Genomic DNA, 9,325 nt, shown 5'->3' on the forward strand with positions numbered 1-9,325 from the left:
CTGTAGTGGCTTCCAGGTACTGGATAATTGTCTCCCTTACATCTAGGAGATTAAACTGTTATTCTGTCAGGTTTTGTGGGTCAATACAAAAAGAAGGTAAGATAATTTCCTGGTCTCTATGGAAATCAGAGACCACTTTTGGAAGGAAGCCAGGATCTAACCTTAGCACTATTCCGTCAGGGAAAATAGAAAGACAGGGTTCTCTGCAGGAGAGGGCCTGAATTTCCCCCAGGCGTCTAGCTGATGTTATAGCTATCAGGAACGCTGTTTTAAATGAGAGGTGTTTAATTGAAATATCCAATATAGGGGTAAATGGAAGCTTCATTAATCCTCTTAAAACCACGTTAAAATTCCATTGAGGAACTTTTGAAGTTAAGGATGGTCTCAGTCTGGATGCGGCTCTTATGAATCTTTTTATTCATCTATGATGGACCTTTAGTGTACTTGATCTAGGACCAAGATCCAACCCCCTCTGAAGGAAATCAAAAAATTTCTGGCTACATGGGGATGACATATCCAGGGAAACTTCCCCCAACCAATTACAGTATCTTTTCCAGATTTTAAAGGGTTTCTGTCATCAGAACAATCGTTATGTATCTGGCTGATATTAGCAATGTGCTAATGTCAGCAGAACATAACAGTATGATTTTTAACTCCCTGCCTGCCCCCGTTCCCTCAAAATAAAGACTTATATAATGTGCTAATGGGCCTCTAGGTGCTAGTGGGGAGCTGCTGCAGCCCCTAGAGGCTCCGTCTTCTCACCCTTTGGCACACCCATGTCCAGTTGATTGACGTCCTAGTTCTCCTCAGTGCCCCGTAAATCCTGCGCCTGCGCCATCCCGATTAGTATTCGGCGCAGTGAGTGAAGGACGCTCTCCTGCTGCCGGCTTCACTCACTGCGCAATGCTAAACGGGACGATGCAGGCGCAGGATTTTGCAGGCACAGAGGAGAACTAGGACATCAATCAACTGGACATGGGGGTGCCAAACGCCCCACTAGCACCTAGAGGCTCATTAGCATATTATAAAAGTTTTTATTTTGATGTAACGGTGGCAGGCAGGGAGTTAAAAATCATACAGTTATGTTCTGCTGACATTAGCACATCGCTAATGTCCGCCAGATACATAACGATTTTTCTGATGACAGAAACCCTTTAAGATATATAGCTGAGGTAACCTTTTTTCCTACTAGCCTTCAATATATTAATAACTTTGTCAGAGAGCCTCTTGCCTCTCAAGATCTCGCTCTCAGGATCCATGCGGACAGCTTGAATAAGCTGGGATTCTGATGAAGAATTGGGCCTTGTGACAATGGAATTTTCAAAGGTTCCTCCAGATCTATTTCCTTTAGGATAGAAACCAGATTCACTTTGGCCAGTAGGGAGCTATAACACTCTTAATGGGTCCATTAATATTTTCTGCAGGACTCGAGGGATTAGAGTCCATGGAGGAAACGCATATGCTAGGTCCCATGTCCATTTTACTGAGAAGGCGTCTACCGCCCCGGCTTTTCTCTGGAATTTAAAGAGGACCTTTCACCAAAAAGCATGTATAGAAACAGTTACATTACCTAGCAGTGCGTTATGTATTTCCGATTATTATTTTTTCAGAGGACCCCCCTTTCGTCCGCTGTGGTCTCCGGTAGTTCTGGTGCCTCATATGCTAATAAGGCGATTCGGTTCGAGTAGGCGGTGACTAGAATTTGTACAGGGCGCGGTTTTCTTCTACCTGGCTAAGAGCGCATCCAACCAGAGCGCCGCGCTCTTAGCCAGGGAGAAGGAGCTCAAGTTCTCGTGAGATTCACGAAAACTTGAGCTTTTACACATCCCGAGGTGTGCACCATCTTGGAGTCCCCGGCGGAGAGGATCGCAGCGACGGCATAGGCGGCAGCAGCATCCTGTCAGTAAATTTTCATACACTGAAAATCTGGTGCCTGCATCGTACCTGTCTTCAGTCGGTGCAGGCGCACTGAGAGGAGGACGCTCACTCGGCGCTCCATCCTCAGTGCGCCTGCGCCAGGTGTAGATGTGACGTCATCGGCGCAGGCGCATTGAGGATGGAGCGGCCGAGCGAGGGCCCTCCTCTCAGTGCGCCTGCGCCGACTGAAGACAGGTACGGCGCAGGCGCCAGATTTTGAACGCAGACAGGGCCAGCCGAGGACGAGCGCGTTCGCTGGCCCTGTCAATCAACATGAGGAGGGGGCGTCTTCATGAAAGGAGGATGCGGCTGAGGAGGGGGCGTCTTTATGAAAGGAGGATCCGCCCTACTTGCTGGTAGACAGGCAATTCACATATTATAAAAGTCTGTTTTTTTAATTAACTACTGAACCAAAATGAGTAATAGCACTATTTATTAATATATCGCAGTATAAGGATTATAAGAAGCCCCAAAAAAAAAAAAAGACTTTAGTGGGGTGGCAGAAGCCCTTTCCTTCCCAAGACAGCCGAACACAGGATTGCGTCCTGGCGGCAGCCCTGTTATTCCTCCTGGACGTGCCGGCGCATCCTCTCGTGAGACGTGATATTTCCTGTGAACGCGCGCACACAGGAGCGCTCGTTCACAGGAACCGGAGGTAAACTAGTGCATCTACAGCCTGCCAGTAGCGATCATTCGCTGGCAGGCTGTAGATGCGATTTTTTCAACCCCCACAAACTGCTGATAGCATCTAATATACCTGCTACCTGGTCCTCTGGTGGTCCCTTTTGCTTGGATCGACCACCAGAGGACACAGGCAGCTCTGTAAGTAGCACCAATCACCACACTACACCCCCCCGTCACTTATTAACCCCTTATTATCCCCTGATCACCCCATATAGACTCCCTGATCACCCCCCTGTCATTGATCACCCCCCTGTAAGGCTCCATTCAAACGTCCGTATGTGTTTTACGGATCCGCAAAACACATACGGATGTCTAAATGGAGCCTTAAAGGGGGGTGATAACCTCATATAGACTCCCTGATCACCCCCCTGTCATTGATCACCCCCCTGTAAGGCTCCATTCAGACGTCCGTATGTGTTTTGCGGATCCGCGGATCCACAAAACATGGACACCGGCAATGTGCTTTCCAGATTTTGCGGATCTGCACATTGCCAGAACTATATAGAAAATGCCTTTTCTTGTCCGCAATTGCAGACAAGAATAGGACATGTTCTATAGGCTCTACAAAAAATGCAGTGTTCGCCCGATCAGGCCTGATCTTGTGCGCACACTTGCATTCAGTCCGCCCCACCGCAGTGACAGAATATTTTTTTTTTCTGATCACTGCAAAAACACTGTAAAATCACTGCAGCGCTATAAAAAGATCACTTTTGAGGGGCATGGTGAGTTCAAGATTTTTTTTTTTGTCAGAAATTGTTTGTTTTTAGTTTTTTTCTTACAAAGTCTCATATTCCACTAACTTGTGACAAAAAAATAAAATCTCACATGAACCATACCCCCTCACGGAATCCAAATGCATACAAATTTTTAGACATTTATATTCCAGACTTCTTCTCTCCCCTAAAATGCCAGGGCAGTATAAATGCCCCACAAATTACCCCATTTCAGAAAGTAGACACCCCAAGGTATTCGCTGAGGGACATATTGAGTCCATGAAAGATTGTGAGAGAAGATTGTCACTTTGTGAGAAAAAAATAAATAAAAAATTTCCGCTAACTTGTGCCAAAAAAAATAATAATTCTATGAACTCGCAATGCCCCTCACGGAATACCTTGGGGTGTCTCCTTTCCAAAATGGGGTCACATGTGGGGTATTTATACTGCCCTGGAATTTTAGGGGCCCTAAAGCGTGAGAAGAAGTCTGGAATATAAATGTCTAAAAATGCCCTCCTAAAAGGAATTTGGGCCCCTTTGTGCACCTAGGCTGCAAAAAAGTGTCACACATGTAGTATCGCCGTACTCAGGAGAGATAGGGCAATGTGTTTTGGGGTGTATTTTTACATATACCCATGCTGGGTGAGAGAAATATCTCTGTAAAATGACAACTTTGTATAAAAAAAATGGGAAAAGTTGACTTTTAGAGAGATATTTCTCTCACCCAGTGTCACGGCCACGGTTATGGCCGTGACTCCTGAGGAGCCGCATACAGTTGCCCGCGGTTTGGGTTGCTGTGTCAACCGCAGCTGAGGCATAAAGTTGTTGGCCTCAGTGCGTTTGCCGCGGACAACAGCATTGTGTGCGGTTCCCTGGGAGTTGTGTGCATGTGTGTATGCACTTTTGGTATGTCTGTGTGCACGGTGTTTTGTGGTGTGCACTGACATCCTTCCCCGCACTGTGGTTGCCCGTGGCAACGTTTTTTGTAGTCTGTACATGTGGTGGCACTGTCTCGGCCTTCGGGCTGACTCCCTGGACATGGTTGCCACCGGCAACAGCCACAGTGTGTGATGCAGTTGGACACTTTCCCCTATATGTGTGTTTTCCCTTCTGTGGTGCTGGAAGGGTTAACTCCCTTCCCAGTGTGTGTGTGATGTCACTGGGTGTGTCCGACTGTGGGGTGTGGCTTCTTGGCCTATATAGCCTGAGTGTCTGGCATGGCTCAGTAGGTTGCTTCAGTCATCCTTGGCTGTAGCAGCCTCCTGTGCTTATGATCTGCCAGTGTGGTCATAAAAATAATTGTCGTTATGTTTGATGTCTTTATGCGTGTGTGGTTGTATGTTGTTCTGTTGGGACTTTCTTATGTTTGGTGCAGCTCACGGTTCTGGTTTCCTGTCTGCTCAGGGATCCAGTCAGCAAGGCTGTGGCAGGTTGGTGGAACCGGGTGTTCGCCTGCCATTCCCGTGAGGCTGTTCATGTCCCCCTTTTTCCCAACAGCTTGGCCATTGAGACTCCTGCTCCTCCGTGCCAAGGAGGAGGAGGTCGTCTTACCCAGCTCCTAGCTCAGGGACCTGCGGAGGGTAAGACAGGGCTCCGAGGTTCCTGCGCATGGGTCCTCCTACCTTAAAGGTCGGCCCATGCAGGTTAGGAGTTAGGGTCAGGGTAGGGATGCGTGAGGAGGTGACCTGCTCCCTATCCTGTTCTCATGGCCGAGTAGCCACTACACCACCTGGCAGCACACGGCTGAGGGTTTCCCCCATCCTCAGCCGTGACAGTATGACCACAGGGGTGGCTCTCACTGGCAGATCATAAGCACAGGAGGCTGCTCCAGCCAAGGATGACTGAAGCAACCTACTGAGCCATGCCAGACACTCAGGCTATATAGGCCAAGAAGCCACACCCCACAGTCGGACACACCCAGTGACATCACACACACACACTGGGAAGGGAGTTAACCCTTTCAGCACCACAGAAGGGAAAACACACATATAGGGGAAAGTGTCCAACTGCATCACACACTGTGGCTGTTGCCGCTGGCAACGACATGGGTGGCAACCATGTCCAGGGAGTCAGCCCGAAGGCCGAGACAGTGCCACCACATGTACAGACTACAACAAACGTTGCCACGGGCAACCACAGTGCGGGGAAGGATGTCAGTGCACACCACAAAACACCGTGCACACAGACATACCAAAAGTGCATACACACATGCACACAACTCCCAGGGAACCGCACACAATGCTGTTGTCCGCGGCAACCGCACTGAGGCCAACAACATTATGCCTCAGCTGCGGTTGACACAACAACCCAAACCGCGGGCAACTGTATGCGGCTCCTCAGGAGTCACGGCCATAACCGTGGCCGTGACACTCAGCATGGGTATATGTAAAAATACAGCCCAAAACACATTGCCCTACTTCTCCTGAGTACGGCGATACCACATGTGTGACACTTTTTTGCAGCCTAGGTGCCCAAAGGGGCCCAAATTCTAAAGAGCACCTTTAGGATTTAACAGGGCATTTTTTTACGCATTTGGATTCCAAACTACTTCTCATGCTTTAGGTCCCCTAAAATGCCAGGGCAGTATAACTACCCCACAAGTGACCCCATTTTGGAAAGAAGACACCTCAAGGTATTTTGTGATGGGCTTAGTGAGTTCATGGAAGTTTTTATTTTTTGTCACAGTTAGTGGAATATGAGACTTTGTAAGAAATACCTTAGGGTGTCTACTTTCCAAAATGGGGTATTTGTGGGATGTTTCTACTGTCTGGGCATTGTAGAACCTCAGGAAACATGACAGGTGCTCAGAAAGTCAGAGCTGCTTCAAAATGCGGAAATTCACATTTTTGTACCATAGTTTGTAAACGCTATAACTTTTACCCAAACCAATAAATTTACACTCATTGCATTTCTTTTATCAAAGACATGTAGAACAATAATTTTGAGAAAAATTGATATAGAAATGTATTTTTTTTTTTAAATAAATTACAACTGAAAGTGAAAAATGTCATTTTTTTTGCAAAAATTTCGGTCAATTTCGATTAATAACAACAAAAGTAAAAATGCAGCAGCAATGAAATACCACCAAATGAAAGCTCTATTAGTGAGAAGAAAAGGAGGTAAAATTCATTTGGGTGGTGAGTTGTATGACCGAGCAATAAACCGTGAAAGAAGTGTAGTGCAGAATTGTAAAAAGTGGTCTGGTCATTAAGGGGGTTTAAGCTAGGGGGGCTGAAGTGGTTAAGGAACAGAAACACCTTACTTTTGTATTTGTTTTTGAGGCGAACAAGTTTATTTGTGGCATACCCCATTTTTCGGAAATCTTCTGAAAAATGTATTGGTTTAATGACCACTTCCCTGGGTCTAAAGTTCTTCTGCTCAGGTAATTTGCCTCTATGTTTTCTAATCCCTTGAGATGGATGGCTGCAATGGAAAGAATGTTCCTTTTTGACCCAAAAATTATTTTTTCCGCTAGCAGTCTCAAGCTTGAAGATCTTGTGCCTCATTGATGTTTCAAATAGGCGACCGTCGTGGTATTGTCCAAAAATATTTTTTTATGTTTTTTACGTAACCTGGCTTGAGATACTTTTAGGGTTTCCCAGACTGCTCGTAGTTCTCTGTAGTTTGAGGATCTGTTTCTTACTTCGTCTGACCACTTTCTCTGCCAGCTTGAGTAGGCCACTTTTGCTCCCCATTCGGAATCTGTCATGATCTGTATTTCTGGCACAGTTAGCCAGGCTACACCCGTTGATAGATTTGCCCTTTCCTTCCACCAGTTTAAATCTAACTTTACGTGGCTTTTTGTCCCATTTCCCTAGAATCCAGGATTGTGTTACTCTTGTGTGAGCTTGACTCCATGCTACTGTTGTAATGCATGATGTCATCAGTCCTAGAGCACTGTTTCTGAGATTGGAAGTTCTTTATTTTCTTCCTGAAAGACTCCATATTTTCCTGTGTAAGGGATAATTGCTGGGAAACTGAATCTAGCATTACCCCTAGGAGCTTCCTTTTTGATGACGGTATTAGGCAAGGATTTTTTATTTTATTTTTTTACATTTATCAACCATCCCAATTCCGATACTTTTTTGTAGCACATGTTCGGTTTGTTATACCGAATGGTAGAGAGAGGTGTTGAAAATGATTGGTTATGCCCGCTTAGTTTTTTTGTGCAAATCTGAGATATTTTTGTGATTTTGCATGGATGGGAACATGGTAGTAAGCAACTTTTAGGTCGATTGATGTCATATAGGCTCCCTTTGTGCGATTAGGGAGATGATTGATGAAATTGACCCCATTTTGAATTTCCTGTAAATTATTGATCTATTCAGACCATTTAAGTTTATAATAGTAAGGAAAGAGCCGTCGGGTTTCTGGACCTCTTTCTGATTCTGGCACTTCTACCACTACTCCCAATTTTTTTTAACTTCAGGACCCCCTGCCAAATTTTTGATAACATGCTCTAATTGTGGAATGTGATTTAAAATCTTTTTGGAGGGGCTGAGGAAAATTCTATCTTGCAAACATCTTTCACGATGTCTAAAGCCCAGGGATTTTGAGTTACCGCTTCCCACTGGGTCAGAAAATTCCTCAACCTTCCTCCTACCCTGGTGTCATTGTTTTTAATTTTGTTTGTTTTGGGGATTTAGAAGAAATTTTCTACCTTCGCCCCCTTTTTGAGAGCCCCAACGCCCCATTTTGCCCTTTCCCCTGTAAGATTTGGACTGTGAACTAAATTGACAAAAAGGTTTCCTTTTGTTCTCCTCTGGGAACCCTTTCTTTTTGTCGGTTGCCTTCTCTAAGATTGCATTTAGTACGGGCCCAAATATGTATTCTCCTGAAAAAAGGCAGTAGAGCACAATTTTGCCTTGAAGGTCCCATCACTTCCCCAGGATTTTATCCAAAGTGCTCTTCTTGCAAATTTGACAAAGCTGCATTTCTGACCGATTCTGCAGTGGCATCAGCCAAAAATGCTGTGGCAGACCTCAGAAGGGGGATTGAGTTTAAGATTTCCTCTCTCGGAGTTATTTTTTATATGGTTCTCTAATTTATTGAGCCAAAAATACACGGCTCTAGCCACAGATGTAGCCGCTATGTTTGTTTTTACCTCAAACATGGAGGCTTCTCAACATCAGGAGGGCATCTGCCTTCCGCTCCATGGGATCCCTTAGCTGTGACGAATCCTCAAATAGCAGGGACGTTTTTTCACCAACTTTTGCCACCTGAATGTCAAACTTTAGGGTCTCATTGGAGATTTTAATTTCAGCCTGGTTTTAAACTCCTTGGAGACTCCCAACCTTCTTTCTGGATCACTCCATTCATCAAGGATCATGTCCTTAATGTTTTAGTTTATGAGGAATACCTTAGATTTTTTTCACACGTAGTCCCCCAAACATCTCATCCTGTACTGACCGGGGTTTCTGCATATCTTTAATACCCATGGTAACCCTTACTGTCCTTAGCAACTCCTCCATATCCTCAGATAAAAAGTAATATTTATTTTCGGCTTCAACAATTTCCTCCTCTGACAATACATCAATTTCAATATTATGCCTAGAGGTGGAAGCCTCCTCGTCTTTGTCCTCTGCATCAGAGGAGGATGGACCTGACAACCTGTTTTTTTTTTTTTGGCAGGAGGAACTGGCTTAAGGGAGGGCAAGGAGGATTTAATTAAACTTTGATTCAGAGATGGTTGCTCTTCCTTAAAAGCTCATTAATGCAAGAATTGCAAAGTTTCTTTTTATAATTTTCAGGGATTATTTTTTTTTTGCACAAGTTGCACATCTTGATTTCTCTGGACTCTTTCACTCACTATAACAAGAAGAGTATCAGTAATTTTTAAATCACATGAAAAAAATAATGCAGATATTTTTCCCCACAGGGGAAATCACAGCAGGAGCAGCCAAAGGTGGGTCTGCACTTTCCTGTTCCCGGGGATGCTACAATGTCTACTCCTGAAGCCACATGGAATCAGTGGAGACAGACGTGGAAGTCTGAATCGCCTGATCTTACTC

The sequence above is a fragment of the Bufo gargarizans genome, chromosome 10, assembly GCF_014858855.1.
Source record: "Bufo gargarizans isolate SCDJY-AF-19 chromosome 10, ASM1485885v1, whole genome shotgun sequence".
NCBI lineage: Eukaryota > Metazoa > Chordata > Amphibia > Anura > Bufonidae > Bufo > Bufo gargarizans.